This window comes from Onychostruthus taczanowskii, unplaced genomic scaffold (genome assembly GCF_017590055.1).
Source record: "Onychostruthus taczanowskii isolate IOZ18803 unplaced genomic scaffold, ASM1759005v1 scaffold1, whole genome shotgun sequence".
In the NCBI taxonomy this organism is placed as follows: Eukaryota; Metazoa; Chordata; class Aves; order Passeriformes; family Passeridae; genus Onychostruthus; species Onychostruthus taczanowskii.
In genome coordinates this window covers 28,750,343-28,777,547 of record NW_024496525.1, presented here as the reverse complement: position 1 = coordinate 28,777,547, position 27,205 = coordinate 28,750,343, and the positions used below count along the sequence as shown (strand labels likewise).

Here is a 27,205-nt window from a genome sequence, read left to right as displayed (position 1 = left end):
ATGCGCTCCTTTGTGCTGGAGAGGATTCCCGTGCAAGGCAGAGCAGAGATGCCGGCTGTGTTGCTGTCACGACCGATTCTACTCTTTTTGGTACCTAGGCTTTTCTTTTAGGGCACGGTTCTTTCCCCCCAGCCCTCCCCCGCCCGGCGGGGGAAGGCGCGGGTGCCCCTCGCAGGTGCCTGGCTCCGTGCGCTCTCCTCCCGGCCAGCGCAAACAATTATCGGAACGGTTTGTCTCACAAGTCACTGCCATCTGTGCCGGGCGCCTTGTTTGCTGAACAAAAGGATTCGGAGGGGATGAGGGGCTACGGCTTTAAAAAACCCCAGCTGAGTGGAAGAAAGGATGCTGTCACCCACTTCTAGCTGCACGCGGGAGCATTGTTCCCTCCCGGAACGTTCAGCATCACTTTTATTACCTGCAGCCATGCCAGCGCCTGGCAGCCTGGTTTTTAATTGGGGGATAGGGTTAGATTCAGTCATTCTGCCAGCTACTGATATGTGTTGCTTTGTTTATAGATATTTTACAGGGTTTGGTCTGACAGTTTTGTCTCCTGGGTAATTAAGCTGAATTATTGAAGGTGCTGAAATTAACACTGTAATTTTTAATAATTAAAGTAAAATAAATCTCAGCCTGTTTATCAAGTTAGGTTATTTCCTCTTTCTGATTTTGAAGGGGTGTGTGAACTTGTTGGGAAGAATGTGAGCACTCAGGTAGCTTGGTTTTAAAATTTTGTTTAACAAAGTATGGGGGAAAACCCTAGGTCCAGGTAAGGTCTCTTAAAACATCCAAACCTTAAAAGAAAAGAGAGTAGGTGGGAAAACTTCAGAGTATGGTAAGGACTGCTGGTCAGATTTTTCATGCCCAAATATTAGACAGCAGGAATCTCTTGGAGATTGTTCTGGAGAAGGGGAGAAGCTTTAGAAACATATTTTCATTTTTTTCTTTTATACTGTAACACTGGCAACAAAATTTTGACTGGCCTGATTATATGTGTGTAGGTTTTTAAATTTTTTTTCTTCAAACATTCAAATTTATTTTGTCATGACTTCATTTTTTAGTATTTCTTTATTCAATATTGGAATTTCCTATTTGCTGTGGATTTGGGAATCCTCCTCCTTTGCTGTCTGGGTAATCCTCAGTGGTGGATTTCCAGGAGCCTAATTTGGTTAACTCCAGTGTTAACACCAAAGTTCTGGCCTTTGTTCCCTAGCCCTAGGTCATCTGCACCCAGCCTCATGTCTATGAATCACTCAGGCTTCTTTCTCTTGACAAGGATTTACAAAATCTGGCTCTTAATTTTCTGTTCTGTTTTCAAGTTCTATCATTTGGATCAAGAGCTGTAAGCATGGATAGTGGCATCCACATGTTTGTGGAGCTGCAGCAAAGAAAGGGGGTGCTCCCCATGGGGGTGGTCAAATGGGAACTGAGACACTCAGATCCCATCACTGCTGCTGCCTGTTGGGAGTGAGCATTTTTTGCAAGTGAAGGAGCAGTTGGAGTCAGAACAATGACCAGCAACAGTCAGAGGGTAGTTCAGGCTGGAGAGGGCCTCAGGAAATCTTTTCTCCAACATGCTGCTCATAGCAGGGTTGTCCATGAGATCAGAGGAGCTTCTGTTGGGCCTGGAGACCATGCAGCCTCTCAGGTCAGTTGGTTGCAGTGCTGGACTGAAAAAACAAGGAAGTTCCTCAGGCCAGTAACTGATTGTGTCTCTGCTTGTGTATGTGCAAATGTCTAAAGCCACAGAGGAGGTCACAGGTGGGTTAGGACAGCTGGAGAACAGGAGAAATGGCTGCAGGCCCAGCTAATTTAACTGGCTTGTCTGTGCACACCCAACACTTTTTATTGATAAGCATATTGTTGTATTTCCTTGGCAACAGTGTTATGGCAACAGCTGATTTCCAGTTTGCAGAGTGAAGGTAAAGGAGGGGAGGTGGTGGAGAGGCTGGCATAGGGCAGGGGCTGGGGCCAAGGTGCTGTTTTTTCTAAAGGGAGAAATATGAGCCGTGATCTCTAGTTGCTGCATGGGGCTTCAGTGCTGCTCTCAAAGTTGCTGGCTGCAGCAGGACATGTGCCAAGGAAGGGCTCGAGGATGTGGCTTTGCCTTGTGAAACATCAGCAGCTCTTCAGCTTCTGCCCCGTCACCACATGAAAGAGAGGAGCTGCTGTGTGGTTAAGGCAGTGGATTGGGCCTCGTGGGACTGGGATTGGCCACAGACTTCTGGTGTGACCTTAGGCAAGCTGCTTAGCTTCTCTGTGTCTGGGTTGCCATTGGCAAGATGGGGATAGCAAGGTTTATTCCATTCAGCATGTCCAGCTGAATTACAGGCTCTTTGGGCAGCCTTGTCTTTCCTGGGCACTGCAGAACGGGGCTTCAGGCTCTGCTCTGGCTTGTCTGGGTGCTGCTGTCACAGCCAGGCTGACATGCTCAGGTAGATCACTGCTCTACAAATAAGGAATACTGCCATAGGAGCCAGGAGGACACAGGCAATGGAGGGACACAGTCCTCCCGAGGATTGCCACCCACGGGCGGGTTTGGGTGGGCTGAAGGGCAGAGTGCCTGGTCCCCAGCTTTAGGCAAGGCACAGGGGCTGTCTCTCCTCCGGTTCTGCAGAAGGAGACCCTGCTCCCTTACCTCTCCACAGCTCTGCTCTTTGCTTTCTGAGTGCTCAGAGCCTCTGTCCTTCCTGCAGAAGCAGAAACACCAGCTTATCCCATTTGGGTTCCTGCACAGCAGTGAGTGGTCAGACCTGCCTGGAGTGGGTTTCAGCATCTCACTTGGAGAACTTCTTTGGTCTAACTTTGCCAAGCTCAGGGGGAAAATGGGCAGGTAGAATGCACAGGAGGTGCCCATCACCAAGGCATTTGCAGGCTTCTGAGTCCTTGCATCTTACTTTTATTCATTGCACCTGAGCATTTACAGGAAAATAAACAGTATTCTTAAATAATACTGTTTTTAAAGCATAAAATTTAAAGGTTTTAATATTTGTCTACCTTCTGGCCCACATTGCCTTTCATTCCTTCTCAGATGAATGGGTGAAACAGGGGATCACTGGGGCTGTGTGTGTTTATGGGGAATATTCACTAGAGCATCCCCCAAGTCACTTGCAAAGAAGCATTTTAGCATTCAGATGGCAAGCCGGTACTTCAGAAAGCTCCTTCAAATGAAATATTTGGCAAATCCATTTTCACATCTCTTAAAAGTGTGGGAAGATTCTTTTTTAATTTGAAAATCTGGTTTGGGCCCTTCCTAATTTTCAGGAAAGACTGATGGAAGGATTATGACCAACCCTAATTTTGCAAATGAGGTAAGGGAGCAAAGCTTGTATAACAAAACCGCAGGATAATGTGTCATCTTGTGCCCTTTCTTCACTCACTGGCTGAATATGGTTTACTTGTAATGATGTGTGAACTTTTCTTCAAGTGAATTCTGGAATATATTTTGCCAAAGGAAAAAAAATCTCAGGACTACCAGATCTCATGATAGCTCCCTGCTGTTTGGGGCATGCAAATTATGGGCGAGTTTCTAATGTGTTAAGTTCCCACAAGCCTAAACCAAATCCTTGAGGAGAAACCTTAAGTGGGAAAGACATTTCCCAAGATTGCAGGACCTTTTTTTTCCTTTTAGCCTTGCAAAGAGTCTTGTATTTTTTTTTTTTTTTTTTGGTGTGTGTGTGTTGTTTTTCACTTTTAAGGAGCAGCAATATTAGCTAAGGCTCCTGCTTTTAAGAACACCAGGCATGAATTTTCCCATTGCTGTGTGGGCATGTTGTGTGAGCAAGGAGTGGTGGATTCAATCCACTGGGGCTCAGTGCTTCCACTATTTTCATATTGAATGTCTTTGAACTGAGCACTGGATTGTGAGCAGATGAAATCCTGGGTCACCAGGCAGGAGGGGGTGAGGAACTGCCCCGGGGCAAGTGCAGGGCAGGGGCTGGGAGGTTCAGGGCAGAGGCTGATGTGCAGGCAGGTGCTGCAAGAGCAGGTTTGGTGTCTCTCAGGGGCTGTGATGGCAGGGAAAAAGCCTTACTCTGGGATCCCACCTCCCAGTGCTGGAAAAGCCTGACTATCTTGTCCTGCCTATCTCCCCAGTGCTCACTTTGAATTGGCCTCTAATCTCTGTTGTCCTCCCAAAAGGCTGCTTTTCTGCACTGGTGATCCCTGGATCTGGCTGATGCCTGGTGCTGTTGTTTTCTTGGATTCCAAGTGCTGCATCCCTTTGCAGTCTGGAAACCAGGTATGAATTGTTTGCCCAATATCTTTTCCTCAGGTAAATACTGCTTTAGATGCTGCAGCTGCATTATGCAACGCAGATAGGTGGGGACAGTTTCGCATTCTGCCAGCAGTAGAAAGGGAAAGTTGTTTTGCTAAGATAAAAGTGGGATTTTCTCCAATAGCTGGGTGCACAATATAACATCCCCTTTTCCAACTTTGTTATCCTTGGCAGCTAGAGGTGGCTGGAGCTCTGCTCCTGGGGGGAGAGGTAGATGAATCAGACAAGATTTTCAGAATGCAGCATTTCTGACCAGGTTTTGGACAGATCCCTGTTCTCCAGGGGCAAAGGAGGACACAAAATGGGCTCTGCATGCACCTGGGGCAGCCCAGCACGCAGGGCTGCTGTGAGTGCTGGCTGTGCCTGCCCCTCCAGCTGTGCTCCTGCCCATGCACTGCGCTGCTCCTGCCAGCCTCTCCCTGTGCCCGTCAGCCGAGCTGGGGCTCCCGCCTGTGTCCTGTGCTGCTACCCCCGGCACGTCTCACCAGGGCTTTGCTGTTGCTGTTGCTCTGCCTCTGGCTGCCTGCACGGCAGACGTCTTCCCCAGATGCCAGCAAGGCTGTTAGAGCTGAAATTAGAGCGGCGGGCTGTGGGTCCCCAAAGGCCGACGGTGACACGTGTGTCGCCGTGGGGCTGCGCGCTCCCCGCTGCAGCAGGGCTGCCTGCAGCCTGGAAGGGCCTGGCAGCTGCCTCTCCCTGTGCCCTGGACCCCGCTGACACCCAGCACACCGATGGGCTGCATGAAATAAAACATTTTGTGCTCTCGTGCAACAGACTCACTGGCAGTTTGGGGGCCTAGAGGGAAGAGGGTGAAGAGTTAAATTTTCTATCTGTTCCTCCCTGTCCTTGGTGATGTCCTTTATGGGCAAAACCACAGACAAGTATAATATGTGTGCATCATTTTAGTATCATTATTTCTAATTCACAAAAGGTTTTAAAAAGTCAAGGATGACCCAGTAGCTGCGATAGACTCCCTGTAATAAACTTTCCAAGGGCCTTGTGTACTCAAGGCCCCGTGCCTTTTCTGGTGATTGAAAATCCATTGGGTAAGTGTATAGTACCTTAACAAGAGAGTTGTTTCATGGAAACATGAGAATATTTGTAAAATATTGTATTGTTGTATTTTTAAGTTATTGTCACTGAACCTGTGGTTCTGGTGTCTGTGTATGAATATTTAAAACAATGCCAGTAAAAGCAAAAAACCCCAAAAGGGTAATCTTTACACCCTTTGTCCACTGTCTAAATTAAAAGTAATTACCCAGAGCAGAAGTATTTGCACTTCATTATATGAGGACTGACTTTTCCAATTGAGGAATCGTGAGATTGTGAAGAAAATTCAGCTCAAGGATGAGCCCAACTTGGAGTCTGTTAAGTAGTGTCTGTCATCTTCACTTCTTCAGTCAAGCTGTATTAATCTGTCTGAAAGCTCATATTCCCAAGGGCCACCCAGCGCTTGCTATGCTGTGGCAGTGACCTGAAGAAGAGTGTGTTACTTGTGTTATTTTGAAGAAAAGCTGAAATGAATTTATTTGGCTAAGCAAAAACAGCAGTGAAATCAGCAGATGAGTGCTAGAGAATCCTAAGCCAAGAGGCACTTTTATCCATGGCCTCCATCCTGGACATCCCCCATCTCTGTATGTCATTGTGCTTGTCCAAAAGACCCATTACCCCTTTGTAGGTGCACAGCTCATCTGGTAATAATGAGACGTGGGTATTCAAGTTGGCCAAATTCATCCCTGAGGTCATTCCAGATGACTCCAGGAGAATTAAAACAGGACTGAATTTGCTCCTGAATCTTTGTGTTTGCAAATTAATTTCTGTAAAATCTATTTTTAATTATGCTGTACCTAATTATACTAGATTTACTATCACAAGGGAGAAATGCTCCAGTGTCCAAAACATACAATTTTTTCTAATATCCAAAGCGGGGTGAGCATGCCCAGCCCCTTAAATTAATCTTACACTGATGCTGTGTGTGACATGTGGTGATGGGTATATCCCAAATGCACCAGTATAAGGAGACTGGAGATCAGAAGGGATGTTTGGGGTTGGTGAATGTGGTTTTGTGCCATAGTGAGCACTCACACTTGACACTGTCTTCTGAAATTTTTGTTCCTGCTGCTTTTATTGCAAGACAAATTATATTCCTGAAACTCATACTTTCCTTTCTATTGTGAATGTCTTCAAATTTAGTCTGTGTTCATATTTTCACCTCTTTCAGTTGCTGAACATTTTGCTTTTCCTACCATATTATTGCCCAAGGCAAATGCTGCTGAGTCCTGGAGGAACACAAGTCTGTCTGTGTGAATCCTGGGTTCTGCTGTCATGATGTTGCTTTCATCCTAACAGCAACATCTAACCTCATGATATATGCTGTGAGTGTCATCGGCAGCCTTGCAAAGTGAGCCCTTCAGCTCCCACCTGGGAGCCTGTGCTAATGCATTACTTTGGAAGAAGATGTGTATGAGCACAGTCAAGGGCACCTTAAAATTCCCACTTGGTTGGTACATTTATAGAGAAGCATATTTGGGGCAGCCTTGGCTCACAAAAATGTAGTGTAACTCCTGTGGCGTGCAGGGTGCTGCTGTGCCTGGCAGCTCTGTGCCCAGCACTTCTGCCTGTGCTGGTGAGGGACATGGCACTGCCCCGTGCGCTGTGCCAGGCAAGGGAGGAGTGGCAGGGGCAAAAAAACCTGCAGCCTGAAGTATGGGGGCTTGGGGGTAGGCAAGGAAGATGCTGCTCATGGCTGTGCTGAAGGCTTGTGATGCACAGCTCTGATCCAGAAAAGCATATGGAAGTATGATTGACTCCAGGCAATGGCTTTTTATCATTCTTCAGGTTACTGAGCTGTTCAGCCAGGGTTTAACACTTGCTTAGCTCTGCAGGAAGTTTTGCTTAGCTGGTATTAGATTTATTCAGATTTTTTGTCTTGATGGAGGCCCAGGTCAGAACTTGGGGCGGGGAAGTCGTACAGCACCACTGGAGCCTGGGGGTGCCTGGCTGGTATTCAGAGCTTTATCAAGTTGCTGGGAAGTGCTGTAAGCACTGTGAAGCATACTGGAAGTCCCAGATTTGTTAATGCTGCAGAGACAGCAGGTTTGCTACCCAGTGGGCTGCGATGCTACCCTGACTGAATTGTGCTGTAGAACATCACAGTGCACTTTCCATTCCGCTCAGCCGAATATCCTGCGCTGTGGAGGGGAAAAAGCAGTGGGGAGCCATTAGCTCTGGTTCGGCGATGAAGCACCAGGCATGTGGTTTCACAGGCAGCTTCCACTGACCTCGTGTTGGGCAGCTGCCAAGGGCTGGTGCTGGCTCCCCATGCCCAGCTGCACGTCCCCATGCCTCGTGCCAGCCCCAGACAGGGATGCTCTGCGTCACCAGGTCATCCCGGGATGTCACTGGGAAGTGCTGCTCCTTTTGGTAGCTGCTTGCGGTTGGATGGGCACAAAAGCTGAGGTCTTGCCCATGGTGGCCAGCTTTTAAGCAGAATGTAGGCTTTCCAGGTCCCAGGCTTTGGCTCCCTGCCTCCCCCACACTCCAATTCTTGCCCCCTTTGCAATCACTGTTACAGGATTCCCCAGATCTGAGGTCCCTAGCCAGCTCTAGTATCTTCTGTGACCAAAACCAGCCCTTTTATGCATTGAGGGAGTAAGTAGGAATGCTTTTATTCTTGTGATACCTCTTAATGCATTTTGCTTGAGGAAGTGTTTGTTAAAAGGGTCAAGTAGGGTTAGAAAAGATAAACTTGAGCCTCTGGGCGTACTGTGGCTTGATGGGCATGGAGCTCTTTCTGTTTCTGCCTCTGTCAGGGACTTGCAGTGCCATCATGTCAAAGGCTGACACTGGCTACTGCAGCACCATCAGAACTCACTTTTTTCCTCCTTCTGGCAAGAAATTTTCTGGGAAACCATTTGTATTATTTAACTAATAATGACTAATACTTGAGAGTGAGTATCTGAGCAATGCAGGAGTGTGCCTGTCTGAGGTCTCAACACTTACCGTCTGGGTTTTGTGCCTGAGAACACAGCCTTCCCTAAAAAAGATAAAAAAGCCAAAAAATACTCTACAAGAATCCTTTAATTCCTCCTTTTTGAGTGAATCATCCTGAAAATGAGTTCTGTAAAAATTATCATCTCAGTTTTTGTTGAGGCAAAATTGGGTGATAAGTAGTTTTGGGGGAGAAACAGAGAAGTTTGGGAGTCCCTTGTCTCTTCTGGGACATGCACTCTTTGTGTGTGTGTGTTTTGTCCCAGCTCTGGGTGACAGCCAGATCTCCAGCATGTTCCTCCTTCAGTCCCTTGTGTGTTGACACAGGTGTAGGGACTGAGGACACGTATCTCCATTCTTCTGAGGCTGTCAAAGGCAAGTCTTGGATCTCAGCAGCAGCCAAGGGCTGGAGGGGCCCTGGACTCTGAGGTTGAAGGGTATATGAGCCTTTGCAAACATAACCCCATGCAGTTGCATTCTGGTTGCTGCAAGGGAAGCAGCAGCCCACAGCCTGGACACTGTGTGCTGGGGAAAGTCCAAGCAGCTCCTTGGAGCCTCTCACGCAGCTCAGGGTGATGGAGTAGCCTGCAAAGAAACCCAGAATGAATCTGCTCTGTGACATGCGCAGCTGGTTGGGCTGAACTCACCAGGAATGAAGCTTTTGCCTCATGCATGACGTTTTTGAGCATCATGTTATGCCTTGTGTATTCCTCTGCTTTGGCCTGAGTGTTGGGTTCTCATGGAGCCTCCAAGGTCTGAGAAGTCTCAGAGGTCTCTGTTTAATTTAATTTTTTTTTTTGGTTAAATTATTTATAGCCAGTTGCAGCCTTACTCTTCTCTGCACTGCCTTTCAGGACAGCACCTGCTTCCCTCCTAAAGAAGCCATTAGCTTGCATGCTCCTAACCAAAATGTTAGCTCAGCTGTAACAGATGGATGGATACGGGCATCATGTAGCAACCTAATGAATAATATCTATCACCTAATTTCCCAAAAGTTGGCATGTAATGAGTCTGGTGCTGTGATTATTACCTCAGTAAATCATGACTCTAAGATGATGACAATGCCTCCTGCCCCAAGGATGCGGGGCAGCCAGTCAGTGATGTACATTTAATTGCTGCATGAGAGAGGCGATGTGTTCTGGAGCTCGCCATCGCCTCTAAATTATCTTCTGCAGCACAGACACAGGGGGAGATTAGTGCAGATTGGAGGGGAGGGAGCTGCTGAGTGCATGTGTGTGTTTATTCCCTGGAGCCAGCTGGTGGAGGTGGTATGAGCTGGCCAGTGTGGGATGGAGGTGTGACTCCCAGGCTGGCCTTTTTGGTCTCTCCTCAGGACTAAAGAAGAAAGAGATGGAAACGGGGATTGCTCACAACTGTGTAGAGATGTTTACTTTGTTTTTCTGATGAGTGTTTGTGGTGAATACCTCTGTAGACAGAGGACTTTGACCTACCAAACACAACCTTGGCTTCAAGGGTGAAAGCTGCCAAACCTCTGCCCAAACCTCCTCCCACTACAGGAAATGTCTGTCCCTGATTTCTTCCTACCACAAACCACGTCTGGCCATAAAGCAGAGCCAATGCCCATATTGTGGGCTCTCAGCTTGCTCATGCAGTTGATTCCTAGCCAAGGGAGGCATCTCTGCTTGCAGGGCTCTCCCACACCTTCTCATTCTTCATCAAATGATTGTAAAATTATTATTCTGGTGGGCTTTTAAGGTGTCTTCCATTAGATCCTCTGCTATGACAGTTGATAGGGACGTGGATGAAACAGATATTGCAACTGACCCTTGGAAAGCAGCTACTGCCAGTCTGCCTGTGCTGCTGGCTATTGCTGCTGCTTTGCTGTGTTGCCTCCCCTGCTTGGGTACTTCTGGTGTGTTTGTTTTATTTCTCTTTTCCTTTTAATTCTGCCCCCATCTCATGGTGTGTGGGTGAGTGTGGTTATAGCTGGCTGGATGTGGGGCAGAGCAATGGACATCCTGATGCTGTGGTCCTCTCCTCCTCTGCAGTGCCCCTGAGCCACATGATAAGCAGAGATGAAAATAGCCTGAAATCTGTGACAATGGTTGCTTTGGGTCAGACTGAAGATCTCCCTGGCCTGATGTCCTGTCTCCAGTAGTGCTCAGGGGAATAAGAACTAGGGCAAGGTGATGACCACATATGATGGTGGGTTACCCTACAATACTCTCACAGCCACCAGAGATCAGCAGTTCAAGGGCTTCCCAAGCCAGGAGTGTTACCTTTGGGTTTGATGGCCCCTGTGCAGCCACCACTGGCAGTATCACTCAATTCATGCAGCTCAGGCCCAAAGCCCACTTACCTGGTTTGTGGGGAGATGGCTGTAAAATCAGCAATGCTGTGGCTGTCTGGGTGATGTGAGCCATAGGTCATTTCCAAAGCCGCTGTGGGCTGCATGGGCTGGGACTGCTCAGCCATGTGCATGGAGACCCACTGTGCTGATGGACCATGTCTTGTGCAGGGGGTGGCATGCCTGAATTAGCCTCTCCTCCCTCTGTCATGTTGGCTTGCACAGCGGTGACCAGTGTCACCCCAAACAGGTCAACTCCCACAGTGCTCACCCAATGTCACCCTCATCTGACCCTGCCTTGAAGAGCTCCTTGCTGGAAGTGTGGGCAGGTTCTGCAGAAGGAAGGTGAGGGTTCCAGCAGCCTGCGTAAGTGCATGCCAGAGGGGGCACGTGTAAATACTTGGGCTCTGAGAGCTCATACTCTCAGGCATCTTTTTAGAGCCAAAAGATGCCCTGGAGCATTCCCTTGGTTTCCTTTCTTTCCCCAAGTAAGCCAACACCATCCTGCCAATGCTTTGTGGTGTCAGGTGTCCCCATACCTCCTGGAAAATTACTCTCTGCTCAAGCAATGCTGCTCATGCTGATGGATTTCCCAGTGTAACACCAGTTTCTTCTCTTTAGCTCTCAGCAGTGAATTGGCTGCAGTTGGTCTGTGTTGAGCCTTTTTGTCACTAAAGACATTGTAGTGCTTATGGCATTACTGGTTACATAAGCTGGCTGTCTCCAAGGGGCTTTGCTGTGGTACGATGCTCCTTTAGGGGAAGGGAAGAGCCTGCCTCAGAACAGGGGGACATGGAAAAAATACACATATGTGGTCGACTTACTTGAACTTAACACAGCCCGCAGGAAAACCCGGATTTTTGAGTTTTCATGTATTCTCTCTGGCTCCACAGATTAGAAGGGGACCGTGGGAAAGCTGCCAGGGCTTGGAGATCAATCCAGCCTTTGTAAATCCTTTCATCTGACTGGCGGCTTCATACAATTGAGAATTACCCACTTTATTATTGTTGGTTGATTAAATTCCTGTTGGTCAACACAAATAGTGCTGTGCAGGCTGTGCGTTCATGGGATGGAGATTGGCATTGCAAAGCACTTCCTAGAGAAAGGCAGGGGCAACCTGTCATTTAAAACCACATTCAGAGGGTGTTTGGCAGAGATGGGGAGGAGGGGGGGAAGAACAAATCCCCCCATGCAAGCAACTTCCCAGGCATTTCTCACATGCCTGCCGAGGTTCAGTTGGCAGTGAGGGAGCGTGAGGCTGGGTCTCCACTTTTCTGGCAGTGGGAGCAAGCAGCCTCAGCAGGAATGCACTCACCAAGCCCCTGTGTCTGCAAGGTGGGGGAGGTGTGGTGTGGGGTGACTCTAGCCTGTATAACCAGGATTAATAGGATGAAATTAGGTGAAGGAGAAAGTTGTCAGGAAATGTTTCCTCAAGGTGAAAGCTATTAGGCTGCAGCACAGTTTCTCAAGGGAAGCAATGGGCACTTACCTACTTGGGTTGTGTTTAAATGACAATGTGAGAAAAATCTGGCTTTGGGGAGGAGGTGGATGTTATCAGTGACTTCAGGAGCTCTAGGGAGATGTGACTGCTCTCCAGGGATTGTGCATTTCTGGGAAGGATGGAGGGGGCTGCAGAGTCTTCAGCTGAGGTTCAAGTTCCAGGGAGCTGTGGGCTGTTGTCTTCCAAAGCAGGATGTTACCAGTATGCTTGCTGGCAGCTGGGACTTGTTCTGGTGTTAGTCAGGGCTCTGGTAGGTCCTGAAACAGCACTCCCTAATTTTTTTGGCCTTTCAGAATGCTATTTCTATGTAATGTCTGGCTTGTAAAAGGGAGGGCACAGAACATATTTCTCAAGAGTGGGAGTAACTGGCAAACAAAACGATTTGGGAACCTCTGTGCTAGATGACCTGAAACATATTTATGCTTTTATGAATGGTGTTACTTTGACCATCCATGTATTTTTACTTCACTATCCTTATGCCTGAACCAACTTTATCTTTGGGTGAATGATTTGTTTCCCATCTCTGTGCAGCATACACCCCTAGAAAATGAGCCCACCTGATATTTGGGGGGGCAGATAGGGGATATCAGCAGCTTTAGGGGGCTTTTGCTTAGCAAAATAGCAAATAGCTATTCTGTGGAATAAAGACTATCTTCTCTCCCTCTACTAGTTCTCAGATAGTCCTGAGATGTGGACACGGAGGAGCCCCAGGCAGTGAGCAGACGGGAAGTGCCTGGAGCAGCATGTGGTTGGGAATGAAGCTGCTCATCACAGGGTTCCTTTCCACATTGCTTCCTGTTGCACCAGCTCTGCCATGATGTGTGGGCAGAACCTACTCCCAAATGTGACATGAGGGAGGGAGCAGGGCTTCACACTGCTGAGAGCCTGCTCTTCGAGCCTGGAACAGAGAATATGCATTTGAAAGCCAGCACACAGAGGTAGATCCCATGGGCCCCTGTGTGCTGCTGGGGTGGTGAGGCTGAGAGTGGGCCATGAAGGCTGCCTTAGCCTAGAAAAGCACATGTCAACCTGCCTGGCAGGGAGCCCTCTGCAGCCAGGCCGAAGGGCTGGAGTGAGAGGCAATAAACTGGTTAATAAATAACAGGGAAAGCTGGCAGTGTTGCATAGTTTTAGTTTCTTCATGTAACCTCAGAGAAACATGGCAGAGGTTCGCACAGCCCTTTGCAAAGCTGTGTGAGCGCTTGTTTGGCTGGGAGGGTCAGAAGGTCTCCTCCAACTGCCTGGACTCTGAATCATTGTGGGACTGATTTTATTATCCCCAGGGGCCAAGTGCTTGGGCTCTCCTTGGCTACCCCAGGCTAGGTGATGGTGCAGTTCCCTGGTTTGCTGTCATCACCAGGGATTTTTCCTGTGGGGTGCTGCCAGGACAGCTGCCCTCATAGCTAGGGTTGCTCAGCATCCCCTGTAAGGGGCCAGTTCTGGCACAGATCAATCAGCTTTGTAGTGTACTTCCCTAAAACTCTTGGCTCAGGGTGGTAGCACGGACAAGAGTGAGTTACAATTATTAGGGAAACTTATCTGAGGGTAGACTTGCTGTTTCTAAATGATATCTCCTATTGTTATTGTAGTAGCACTGTACTATTAACTTGTTTTAAAACAGGTTTTGTTCCATTGTCTCATTGTTTCAATCCAGCCCAGTGATACACTGTAATCTGTGCCTCCACCTTGTTTCTACTCCCAACAGACACCACGGACTATGAAATTCCTAGGTATGCATTGTCTAGCCTTTCTTTCCAGGCATGAATTATACATTTGCTCCATTTGGATTCTTATGCCATACCCTGTGTCACTTGCTTAGGTATCTGGAGTCCTTGTTCTGCTCAGTTCTGGGTTATAGCATATTTTTGGTTGGCCTCCTGCTGTTCCCAGCCGGTCCTGACAAAGCCCATGCTGTTTTGGCACAGCCAACACATTGCACTTGACAGCCCTTCTCCTGTTTAATTTCCTCGTGCTGGCTCCCGCGGCAGGGCAGCGGGTGCGGGCAGGAAAGGGCTGCAGGTAGGAGAAGGGGCACTGCTGTTTTCCAAAACGAGGATTTCCCTCCATCCTCAGGTGAGAACATAAGCAACTGTCTCTGCTCTACTTGTGTAATTTGATGGCATAAAGCGTCTCCCCTCTATGGCACAGTTGTTTGTGGTTTTTTGGTTGAATTTTTTCTCAGGTGAAAGCTGGTGGGGAGTGGATCCATGCCATGTTCCAGCTTGACACTAAACTAAGTGAACTAAGTGTACATACTTCATAATTTTTTATGTGTGGCTGTTTCTGCTGACTGTAGTGAGTCCCTGAAGATGTTTAGGAGGAAGCACACCTTCATCTCATGATCTCACACCACCATTGGATTGTGTTTATCACAAGCCAGTTAAGTTAGAAGGCAACTGCAATATGTAATGTTTAACTACAGGCTGCACTAGGAGACCGTGAGGCTGAGGGATTTCTGCTGCTGGATGGAAAGGAGGAACTGGGCAGGGGAAGAGAAAATAAATTCCTCAGAAAACCCCTAAATCACAGGGGAGCAGGTAGAGGGGAACAGAGTCTTCTGCTCTGGACTGCAGCAGAGCATTTCTTCCCAAAACACTGGGTATCTGGGAGAGTCCAGCACATTAAACCAGGTAACTGCAAAACACAGAGAGATCCAAAACTGAACTGTAGGTGACCACTGGAGCCTTCAAGGTGCCCATCCTTGCTGGTAGGAATCACTGACTCTACAGCTGCAGTTATTTTTAGCAAATAGGACTGGGTGTGGGGCTTCTGCCTGCAGTTTAGCAAAGCTCCATATCCCTGGCCACAGAAATTTGTGTCTTTGACACATTCACTTACAATCCCTAACTCCAGAAGAGCTTAGTGTGCAGGGATTTAGACGTTTCCTGGTGATGGCCTTAAGCCATGGACTCACAGCTATTTTAGGCTTTCTCGCCTTTTCTCTCTGAGGGTCTGACCAGAAATTTCACCCAGAGCTAAAAATTGCTTGAAATTGAGTGTGTGGGATTAAAAAAAATGCTGTTTTGATTAAAACAGTGTTTTCCTACAAAAAACTGCTTTACCTAAAGTTTTCCACCCAGCCCTCATCCCAAGTGGTGCGGCACTGTGAAATCAGGCATCTTCCTGGCCTCCTGGCCAAGAGCCCTCCCTGCCAGCCACGAGGTGGGAATGAGGTTTGTTGCCATCCTGTGCATTAATGCCAGTTATAACTGGGTAAATGCTTTTTGCTGGAAAAAGCATTAGCACCTTTGCTACCTTGCACTTGTTAGGCTGAGGGAGAGAGATGGGGGCAGACGGTGCTGAGGTTAAAGATGAGATGTAGGGCAGCCTGTAGCGGGGGGATAATGAATTCATGGGCACATGGAGACCATTCAGCAAGCTTTGGGCTCCTGTGGGCCCCTGGCTGGAAGGACTTTGATCTGACTCCAGCCTTTTCCCAACGAGGCGCTGCCTTTGAATGCGTTCCTGCTCTCTTGCCCTGCACAGCAGACAAAGGCGAGGGGAGCAGGGGAGAGGAAGGGGGGCTGTTTACCCTCATCAGAATGGTCGAGTGGCCTGAGTCAATACAGCCTATTTTTCATTAACCTAATCATTAGTTTTTCCTCACTGCCAATTAAATTTTTCCTGTCAGTACTCAGAAGGGCATCATTTGCATCTATGAGTTTTTTTTTTTTTTTAAATAGGGAGCTTCCTGGACATGGTGGGGTTATTTGAGGAGTGGAAATTAAAGTTTAATTTCTCTCTGGATGGAAGAAGATTTTTGAGTTTTAATTATCACACAGCTTGGATTCCTGATGGTTGAGGACCGTATTGGAAAGGCTGGTTTCCATTGTGTGAAGTGGATAATTATGCAGCCCTCTCCCAGGCTCACTGCATTTATTGTCCAGAAGAATCTTCCCAAGCAAAAAGGGGGAGCAGATTTACAACCCAAAATGCATTTTTAGAGCCTGCAAAACTTGATGTTTGCAAAGGAAAACTTCTGCAACTATTTGAGATTTTATTTACCCTTTTAACAAAATAACCCACATGAATTAATCTGGTAATCTGCCTTTCCCCTCACAGGTTGCTTAGGAAATAGTTTTGTAAACTAAGAGAGCCTTTCTGCAGCTGGGCTGCTTTGTGTTATCAGTTCCTAAGCAGAATTCCTGGCAGTGGGAATTTCTGCATAAAATATACTGGCCCATTTGTATGTACAGTGTTGAAAAGAAGATTTACAGCCATCCAAAGCTTGGAAGTGCTTCTTACCTAGGAGGTAACGTTAGTCTATCCTGGAGAACGTGTTAAAGGATTCAAAGCAACTTAAAATGTCAAAGCAAAGCTCATTTACAACTGTTCTCTTTCACAAGCCTTTGGATTAACCTTGTGTCTTTCTCACTGGGTTTTGAACCATTGATAGTTTGAAGTTTGCCATGAAAATGGAGATGTTTCAGCAAAGATCTGGTCAAATGTGGGGAAGCTTTTGAAACTACAACAATCCCACCAAATCCTCCAAGGGTGGGATCAGATCTGGAGACAAACATCCTGTGCAACTTTGATTAGTGTGAGATGAAAGAGAAAAATGCTCATTGTGGGTGCTCACTCTTTTTCTCCTTGCTGAGAAGTGCAGCAGCAATAGTGCAAACTGGGGGCCCAGGGAGGAGATTCTGGAAGCACTTGTGCTCATTTCAGTGGATTTGTAAGAGATAATTTAGCAGGGCAGCTGTGCATGCAGACATTTCAGAGAGGCCTTGTTTCCAAAACTTTGTGACTGTGACAGGGTGGCAGAGGACTCTGAACCCAGCCTGACTTTCATTTGCAATTCTTCTTGGTTTAACTAATGTGAACCCAAGAGGCTTTGGGCTTTTGATAGCTACCTTCCAGTCTCAAAAGACCATGTGGTTGTTTTGGGGAAGTTAGCAACTTATTGTGGGGGTTTCTGGATTATTAAAATAACTTAACAACCCAGTCTCCATTTCCCATCCTCAATTTTCAAATCAGTGCTTTTGCTTTTGCTGCCTGAAGATTCATAGACATGGACTGTGCTGTCTCCTCAGCCTTCTCCAGCCCTTTCCTCTGACAGGGTGCCTCTAAGCCTTGACCACAGTTGGATTGTCAATGCTTCTGAGGCTGTTTCCTAACCCACGTGGTTTCCTGGCATTCTCCTAGGGAGCTTGCCTATATACACTGAGCAGCCTCTTTTTTAAGCTCTTTCAGCTAGAGACCATATGTTGTTACTATAGTCATACCAAGCCTTGTGCATGTTGGCCTTCTGTGATTTAGGACTGTGAATTTATGTGGAAAAGCTGGATAACTCTTAAAGATAAAAACCCTCTTTTTTTGGTGGGGAAGTACTAAACTTTTCAATCCTCTGTCTGTATTTTACACAGCCATCTGTTTCTAATATAACCTTTTTATTGCAAACATCACAGTAGTGTCAGAGAGCCCTACCCCAGCACTTGTTCTTCTCCTCACAGTCTTTGCAGCCTGCTTTTCTTCTTTGCCAGCCACTCTGCAATTAGGTGAGAGTTTCTGCAGGTGATGGAAAACCAAAAGGCATGGATGGTTTCAGATTGCTGAATCTGATGTGACAACAGAGGCTGGTTAGTGATTTCATTTTTTGCCTTCAAGTAAGTTGTGATATTTGCTTTCTGGAATTAAAATGCAAGATCCACAGATTTTCCTCATATGATATTGTACAGGGTAGATAGGAAAACAGGATTGAAGGGCTCTCAGTTTCGCCTAACCAATCTCTTTGCCCCAAGTCAGACTCGGCTCTACCTAAACTGCTCCTGACAGATGTTTGTTTAACCTGCTTCTGAAAGTCATCATCAACGGCAACTCCACTGCCTCCCAAGGCAGCCTCTTCTACCCTTAAATATTGCTGTTATTAGAGACCTTGCTCTTCCTGGATGGAGATGGAGTACAATTTATTTGCTTTTTTATTTTTCTGACAATCATTTACATTTTTGAATTCATTGCTGCATGCATGTTTGGTCTTTTCTTCCCCAGGCTAAGCAAGCTGGATTCCTTCAAGCTCTCCTATTAGATTATACTTTCCACACTCTGATCCTCCTTGTTTCTCTCCTGAATTTTTTCCAAATAGCCTGCATGAGTCTTGAAGAGTGATGCCTAAAAGTGGACACAGATCCCTATTCAAGATCTGTAATAGCACTGGTAAAGGAGGATTATTTCCCCTGTTTACATACAGGTCTCTTGTATCTGCATCGTGATACGATCTCAGATATTGTTTTCAGCCTAACAACTGGTTCATGCACAGTTTACAAGTTGCAATAGTCTCCAAGATCCTTTTTCACAGGACTGCTGTATGCTGAATGAGGAATCAGAGGATGCTGCCTCAAAAGTTTGGGTTGACCTTGGCAGAGGCTGTGAGCGTGGCACGCTGGCAGTGGGATGGACTGAGCCTTTGGTTGGTGCTGTGGAGACAGGGAGAGCAGCTACCACAGCAGTATCCAAAGTCGGACAGGAAGGGTTGGGTTTTGGCAATGGGAGAGAGGAATTGAGTAACTGGATTGATGCAAATAGAAATGAGTACAGCCTGTCCCATAGGTTTCAGGGAACTTCCCCTGGGACCATACTCTCTTGCTGACTTCTAGAGGCTGTAGTGTTCATCAGTGCCCCCAAAAGGAGGTTGTGGAGCAAAATGGGCCACTCTTGCTGAAACATCCACACTACCCCAAATGCTGAGTCCTTTGTAGCCGGTGGAAAGACACTAATCGGCTTTGGGGCTTTTTTTGACCTGGTCACGTGATCGTGCTATCAAGATTAAAGCAGCACGAGGAAGGAAAAGAGGCTTAAACAGCTGAGGGTGCCTGGCAGGTCATTTTAACCTTTTCATAATCATTAAAGCTGCAGAATCCCATTAGCAGTGAGTGACTTGCAGCTTCGCTCCCCTAACAAGCACTGGTGACAAAACTTTCTGTTCACCTCTGTTTTCCCCCACAGGAGAGTGCAACCCAGCTGGTTGCTAGAACCCAAACTTTGAACCAAGTCTGGCCATTCCTTCATGTGGATCAGGAATTTGTTGTACCAAGGAGAAACAATCCATGGGTCTATCAAAAGCAGAGGATTTGTCTCTCTGTTTCTAAAATTAGATTCTCTTGGAAGGTCCTGCTCAGGCCATACTGTGGTAGATCAGCCCTTGTCCATCTGTGGCAATAGCAGAGAGGTACAGGATAAGGAAGATTATGATGATCTCCTAAGTCACTTCTTTGGCACTGGTCAGTGGGCTATGGCTTTACTCTGCTGGGATTGGTGGCATCAGAAGATCCTGCACTGCTACAGTGCAGCTCTGATATGGGAAGCAAAGCTTTTTGAATGAAGCTATGTTAACTAAGGCATGAGGCCCTCAAAGAGCCTCCAGTTTATTGGTGTTACTCATATTTTCCTCTCTTGGAAGTTTTCATGAGTGCAGCATCATCTCCATTAGTCTGTCTGATCCTCCCCTGTCATTCCTCCAACTTCTGTATCTTCTTTTGTCTCCCTTCATATCATCTAATAAGCTCTGATGTAGAAATTCTTTCCCCACAGTGTCTGGAAGACAGGATCACTCTGATCCACCTGAAATCTGAACATTGTTGTACTTTCTTTAGAATTGTCCTTTCTGCATTCAGGCTGAAATCATTGAGTACGTCTAGTGGTTGCACAGCAAATGGCTTCTGAAAGAGGCCAAGGAAACCCTGAATTTTGCCTGGTGCCATTGGATTGTGATGGGTGTTGCAGGTATTGCAGCACCTGGAATTGATCTGGAGAGCACCCGCTTTCTCAGACAGGGCAGGATTCCATGTGCAGGGAGCAAGAGCACTGCAGGGGATGCAAATCAGCTTTTCTCTGGTACATGTACACCAGTCAAGACTGTCTGGCTGTGCGTGTCTTGGAAATTAATATTTCTATCACTGTGTTTGCTTATTTCATCTAATTACAGTCTAGTCACTCTTGACTGAAAGCTTAGTCTGAGGCTGAACCATCAGAAACTCACACTGATTTTTCTCGGGGTCATGCCCACAGTCAGGCATTAAACACAACTTGTAAAGCAAACACCTTATTTTTCCTTGGCTGTTTACCTTCAGAATTTCTGGGGGAATAGCAGGAAAGGTCTCCCCAGGAAACCTGGCTGGCCAGCAGTGACTAGTAGCAGATCTGAGGCAGTCTGTCACGCAGGCAGCACGTCTGAGAAGCCTGGTGAAGGTTCTGTCCTCTGCATGCAGGCTCACGGGGGAGGGCTGTGGAGAGCCCTGGAGAGCCACAGCAGCATTGTGGTCCCTGCCCACTCCCAGAGCACAAGAGCAGCTACTGGTTGTCCCCTCAGGAGGGGGAAGGTGTGGTTTCAGATGACAGGACTGGGTGGCGTTTTACCACGTTCCTGTTGGGCAGGTTTCATGGTTGTGAGGGTTAGACATCCTCAGATGCAGATGTTCTCCAATGGTGCCTGCTGGTTTATGCTGTGATAGAGGGACTCTATAGATTGTCATGTACACATCACCCAAGCAGGGAAGGGGAAACTGGTGGCCACCGTGCTGCAGCACATGGGCACACACACACTCCTCCTTCCCTACCAGCCACCTCCTAGGGAAATTCTGATTTCAGGAGCTCCTGAACTGTTGACAGTCGTTGTGGGCAGATATTTTGCTGTGTGCAGAAATTATGTCATGGCTGGAAGTCACAAGAGTGAGCTGTAACAACCAGAGTCAGCGGAGACCTTACCAGACTTTTACAGACCAGCTTGAGGCTGCTAAGCACCCTGAGAGATCTAATGAACCAAAACTGAGTCAGGAACATACAGTCTTGAAAACCTTCAGAGCTCGTAGTTAGAGGCTTGCTATAAAATGTTAATTAAATAGCTGCAGTAGCATATGTTCCATCCTGTCAGAGCTGCAGCACAGCCATGTTTCCTGTGCACAGCCAGTCTTGTTAGAGTTAAAAATGTGTGTTATTCTGAGACTATATTTCTTTATTTGTGATTGGACTGGCTGCACACTTCTCTGTTTTTTTGACTAGTGTTTGAATACCTAAGCTATGCCTGAGCTATCACCTGCACCTTCAAATGAGGCCTGATCCTACCAGTCTTATTCAGACAGATGTTATTGTGGGTGGCTTTGGATGCTACAGATGGGCCTTTTATTTATTTAGTGTAGTCTAAGGCAGTGTCTGTTCAGTAGATGTGCTGCACCTCAGCTATGAAAATATTTAAGTTTTGGCCTTAGTTCTCTTTCTGTGAGTGCATTCCTGCCACCTCTTTAATACTGCCAGTCAGTGCAGAGGAAACTTCTCCCTACACAGGCCATGGTGAATGAGGTGGTGGGACAAGTGGTAGAGCAGGTTGGTATGGCTTGCTTGCTGAATATCTTGCGGAGGTACAAAACACTGGGAGCTTCTATTTACCATAGACCTTTTTGTTGTATATTCTCTTACCCCACATCTCAAGGGAGACCCCAAATTGTGACTGAGATGCTGCTGGAAAAGCATGGGATTTGGGGTTAGCAGAGTGTGATATTTTGGACATGATAATCATGAACATGTGAAGATGACTGGGGGGCTGGAACACCTCTCCTCTGAGGAGAAGCTGAGAGAGTTGGGGTTGTTCAGCCTGGAAAAGAGAAGGCTTCAAGGAGACCTTAGAGCAGCTTTTCAGTACCTAAAGGGGTCTATGAGAGAGCTGGAGAGGGGCTTTTACAGGGGGTATGTATTGATGGGAGATGGATTAGTGGCTTTGAACTGACAGAGGTCAGGCTTAGCTTAGATATAAGGAAAGAAGTTTTTGCAATGTGAGTGGTGAAACACTGTCACAGGCTGTCCAGGAGGTGGTAGATACCCCATCCCTGGAAATATTCAAGGACAGTGGATGAAGCTCTGAGCAGCCTGATCTACTTGAAGATGTCCCTGCTTGCTGCAGGGGCTGTGCTAGGTGACTGTTAAAGGTCCCTTCCCACACAGGTTATTCTGAGATTCTGCACCAAGGCAAACCAATGAGCATTGCCTGAAAGCCCTGGTGGTGCCATAGCAGAGGGCAGCACCTGTGAAACCAAAGTAACTCAGCACTGGCTTTGTGGTGGTCCTGCTCACTTTTGAGCCATCCACTGACTTAAGCCTGTTGTGAAAACTTGCCTTGCATGCCAGTCAGGAAATTGGACATTTGAACTGGACATTGAAACAGGAATTTCCAATTGGGATTGGGGTTTTCTGGTAGGAGCAGAAAGATGGGAGCTGCCTAGGAAAAGCAAGGGTGGTGCATTTGTCCATCTCTCCCAATAGTTTCCTTTTATGACAATATTCAAGATATGTGAGTTTCATCTGCTTTCCAGCTGCTCTGAAAGAGTGCTGTTGCTTTAATAAATCAACTTCTTTACAAGATCTAACCACTGGCCATTTTTCAGCCTGCTTGTGTATGTCAAGAAGCAAGACCAGTGGAGCAATACGAATATGAAATACAGTGGGGAAGAGCAGAGATGTGATAATGAAACTGCCAACAAACAGCAAAGTGTTTTATTGAGCGCAGGTGAAGGCCTTCTTATGAGATGATCTTTGATGGAAGGAGGGGAAGAGAAAATGTCAGCATTCTGTCATGCAAAGAAGGCAGCTGGCTGCGAGGTGCAAATCTGGCAGAGCATCATTCCTTCATGTGCCTTTCCCCCGTGCTTTGGGAGAATCCCTTTAGGAATGCTGCTTTTTATGAGGATAGGAAGAGCCTTGTTTGCAGGACATGGACAAAACATAGCTGTGCTTTGCTGTCACAAATCAAGCTTAGTTAAAGCAGCTCCTGTGGGGAAAATGCAGTGAAGCAGTAGGTGTCCAGCCTCGCTCCTGGGTGTGTGGGGCACTTTGAGCTGCAGTGGGGCACCGTGGCCTGACCTGCCAGCCAGCACTCCAGCTGGACACCATGTAACCTGTGCTTTGTAGCAAAACCTTTGCTTTGTAGCAAAAAGGCAGATCAAAAAGACAAATCAAACCTCAGTGGGGTGCTGTGGAAGAGGAGTAAAGAGCTTCTATTGGCTCAAGTCCGCTCTTGTCGTTTTGTTTGGTATTGCCCAGGCTGGATGTAAGGACTGTCCTGCTGGGGATGAGTCTCAAGAAAGGGCTCTTGACAATTTTTTCATCTCATTAACCTTTTCTGGTGTGAACTGCTCTAAGTAAGGGTAGCTTTTTTCTTATATTCATTTAGCTGCTAGCACCTCATTATGAGAAGGTCTTAAATAAAAGTGTCTCAATCCCAACCTCACAGCTACAACACAAACATCTACTCTGTATTCTTGTGGTTGGAGAAGTGGCATACAAGGAAATAAAACCATTTATTTTGCTGCTGTCAAAATAAATGTGTAATTTATCATATTTACCCCTCTGCCAGATTCCTCTGAAATCTCAGATGAGAATCAGAAAGGCTACAAGTGTCTTGAAATTACACTGTTCTGTGCTCTGCAGGCTGCAAGATTGTTTTGTTTGTTAAAACAGTTTCTAATCTATGTTTTTACAAAGCTTGAGGAGCCAGGCAGTTCCCTGCTCTCTGAGAGACCATTGACTTAAAACAAGGTAGACTGATTTGTCTTGCCTCCATTTAGCTGTAATGAGTATTAAGTGGTTTATCTATGTGGAGAAAAGTTACCCAGCTAGATTACATCCAAGCTGAATTACATCCCATTCCAGATGGAGTATGTTTTTTAGAACAGTAAATCTTGAGGAGGGTGGATAATAACAGTAATGTGCCTTCCTGAGCTGGAGCACAGCTCCTCTGCCTCTCTTGGAGATAATGTGGAGAGCTCTACATCCAATTAGTTTTTCCAAGGCTTTGCAAAGAAACAGGACTTCAGGTTTCACAGTTGTGTGAACAATTTAGCTTGTAGAATTTACGTTGTTCAAGTGAGAGATGGCTGATGGGGATTACAGTTTTCCCCCGTTTTGCTCTCGTGGGTAGCAGCCTGGCAGGGCACGTTCTGCCTCTCCCCAGCTTCCTCAGCTGTGTGATGGCTGCCACAGGGAGGGTGCTGAGTGGGATGTGAAATGTTTTGATGGGAAATTTCATTCCCTCTGGTACCATCTAGCCCACTGAGGCACCCACTGCTCGTGCAGCTGGTTCTCGTGGCCCCAAGGGGTAACTAGAGGAGGGTGTTGGCGCTGATGGCATCCTGGGCAGCACTGAGTGCCAGAAAGTTTCTCCTCCACCGTGTGTCCTTGACCACCATACTGGTCTGGTCACAGCAGGGCACTACCAGGTGTGAGTGGACTCAAAGTCAGTGCCATGAGGTGTGGGTGTGCTGGGGTACACTGCCCCCAGTACCTGAGCAGTACCTGTGGGAGCTGCTCCAGCTGCTGAGGAGAGTGCTTTTGGGCTGGTGAAGGTGGAGCACTGCTCACAGCTGGCAGCAGGCTTTGACACAGCTGTGAGGACCATTTGTTTGATTTCTAATGAAAAGGGATGTGAGGGTCTGATCAGTCAGTGATCCAGCCCTGCTGCCTCTCCTGGGTGGGTCAGTGAGGCTGTCCTTGTCTCCTGGCTCTGGGGGAGGCAGGAGAGGATGGAAACTCACTGATAAGAGAGAGGTCAGAGTCAGAAAAATGTTGGGAATGTGTTTCTTGATATAACATGGGTGAGACCTAGCCTGGAGTTTCACTGCGTAGCCTGGCAGTGTTACTGCCTGCTGCTGTGAGAGTTATGAGCTTTTTAAAAACTGAGATCGAGATGCAGATGATTTATCTGGCACCTGCCTCAACACAGGCGGGTCCAGAAGATGGAGGTGATTAATCTCTGAGGGGCATAGCAAGGACTGGGATGGTTCTGGGCACTGTTTCACAGCCTTTGCCTGAGATGGAGCATCTTCTGCTGACAAAATGCCTTGTTTGGTTTGTTAAATTTTTTCTTTTTCCTGTGTATATTTTATGTTGCCATAGTGTGTTTTCTGGCTGAGCTCAGACATCAAACATGGTTTGCGGTTGAACAGTGGTGTCTGAAGAATTCTAGCAGTTCTCAGATTAGGCTTTCAGAGCTGGTTGTGTACATTGGCCCCTGAGGATGCAGGGCCTGCCTTCTCAAGGAATATCCTTTTTCTTGGTAAGGGGTATGAAACCACAGAGAGGAAATAATTCTCTGTTTCCTTTTCTTTGGCAGTCATGCTCTATTCTTTTCATCAACCAGTCAGTCAGTCCTGGTAGCATTCAGGACCTGGAGATGACAGCTTCTGCATCACCATTCATCCACTTAACCTAAATTCCTTGTGGCTGCTGGCACAATGAGGGTACTGATGGAGCTGGAATGCAGGTGGGAAGGACACCTTATCTGACCAGATCTGCTGGTGGAAGCTGTTGTATTCAGCACACAGCCAATAGTCTCTGGTTGTCTTCAGACAGACATGGAGACTGGTTTTGGAGCTGTTTAGCCAAATGGATATTATTGTACTGAATTTAGGGGTAAGTTAACAAAGTGTGATGGCCTGGGGCACAGAGGAGGTCAGACCAAAGAATCCATGGTTCTCCTGGCTTTAACAATCTCAAACTCCCCTTGCACCTTGCTGGAGGACAGGTTCATTACTAATTCAGCAGGTTCTTCAAGCTCATCCTGAAATCTTGCTGCATTCAGCACCAATCTATTGCAGCACTCTGCTCACCACCCTTAGACAGGCTTGGGTAATGCTGTGGTGCATGAGGCCTTTGCAGGGAAAATGCTCTAGATTGATTCTATAACCTGGTTTGTTGTCTTCTCCTCTGACCTGGAGACTCCCCCATGTTAGGGTGGTTGTTGGGCTGAGTTTGTGCTCCCTGCAGCTCAAGCCAATGTTGCTGTGAACCTTGTCACCACTTTAGCTGTTCACTGAACTTACATAGCTCCCTACAGTGTCTTCTTAACCTTCCTCATGAGGACTTGTTTGGATTTCCTGGGTTTGAACTAAGCATAATCCAGTCAAAAAACAGAGCATTTTTCCTCCAAGAGTGAGCTTTAGATGGGCACTTGACTCAGATCCATCCCGCTGTTCCTTTGTGTGGTTTGGCACTGGTCTGTGGTAGCACTGTTTTGAGCATATTCCAGTTTTTCCCTTGAGTGGCCAAAGCAGTCTCAATGATTAGCTGTAGCTCCCCTGCTAGTCCTTCTGCTGAGTGGCCAGGAGGAGCATTCAGGCTCCGTGCGGAGTGCGTTTGGCAGCCCCAGGCAAAGGCAGAGAGGAGCACAGAGCCAGCCCAGACCCCACCCGTGTGCGTGGGTGAGTGTTCGTGTGCCAGAGCTGCAGCCAGAGGTGCCTGCTCTCCATGGGGGGGTGATCCCAAAAGGTGCTGGCCACTGCAGCACGCACCCACAGGCACTGGGGCCCTTGTGTCGATGCCTGGCTCCTTTCCGATTCACGCTCATCAGGAAGTCCTGGGGTGGAACAGTGGCTTCTGCAGTCATACTGTAATAAATGAGATGAGGGAAGTTATAATTTTGCACTTTTCAGAGCCCCTTTAGAAGAGTGGAAAATGTTTGGAGTTTTTAATATACTTATGTTTCAAAACTTTTCCTCCTGCTGTAACAGCTAATGGCCTCTGCTACTTGAATTACAAGTGGAGGAGAAATTTTGCAAAGATACAAATGTATGGGAGGAACTCATCAAGCTGTAATGAGAATGGAGAAAAGGTTTTCCCAGTGTCCTTTATTTTCTTCCATGTGAAATTTTCAAACGTGTTTCTTCTAAGCATGGTTCAAAACAAAGCCAGATGCTTTAGAGAGCAGTCAGCCACCCACAGAGCTCTCCAGTGACTTATCTTCTATGCCAGGCCACCCTGTCTGGTGGTGCTGTCTTGCTGCAGTGGTAAACTGGCCATTGCATTCCTTCAGGTTGAATATTACCATTTTATGTGAGGGTATTCCGTGTTTTATTGTCCTGGTGTTTTTCTGGTTAGCGTCACGTGCTTCTACTAGAAAAAACAGATGTCCTGGGGAGGCACTTGTTGTGTGTGTCAGGCTGTGTGCATGCTGCAGCTCTGTGGCCTTGCTGAATACGCTTCTCAACCCTTTTACAGCACTGGGAGTTGTGGCACTGACCTCCTCTTAGAGCTGTGCCAACAGCTTGGTTTTGTGAGTTTCTCAGTTGTTTTTGAAAGAAAAAGGCACGTGTCTGGAGGGGTTGTTTATTCAAACCTAAAAGGAAACATCTTGTTCTGTTGTGGAGTATTTTGG

At 47.0% G+C, this 27,205-nt stretch overlaps 1 protein-coding gene across 1 annotated transcript in view; it reads left to right on the top strand.

Annotated features, from left to right (window-relative positions):
- The window catches only part of CCDC85C (coiled-coil domain containing 85C), a 110,467-nt gene that overhangs the window by 40,163 nt on the left and 43,099 nt on the right, over nt 1-27,205 (top strand). The gene's annotated exons all lie outside the window — the stretch shown is intronic.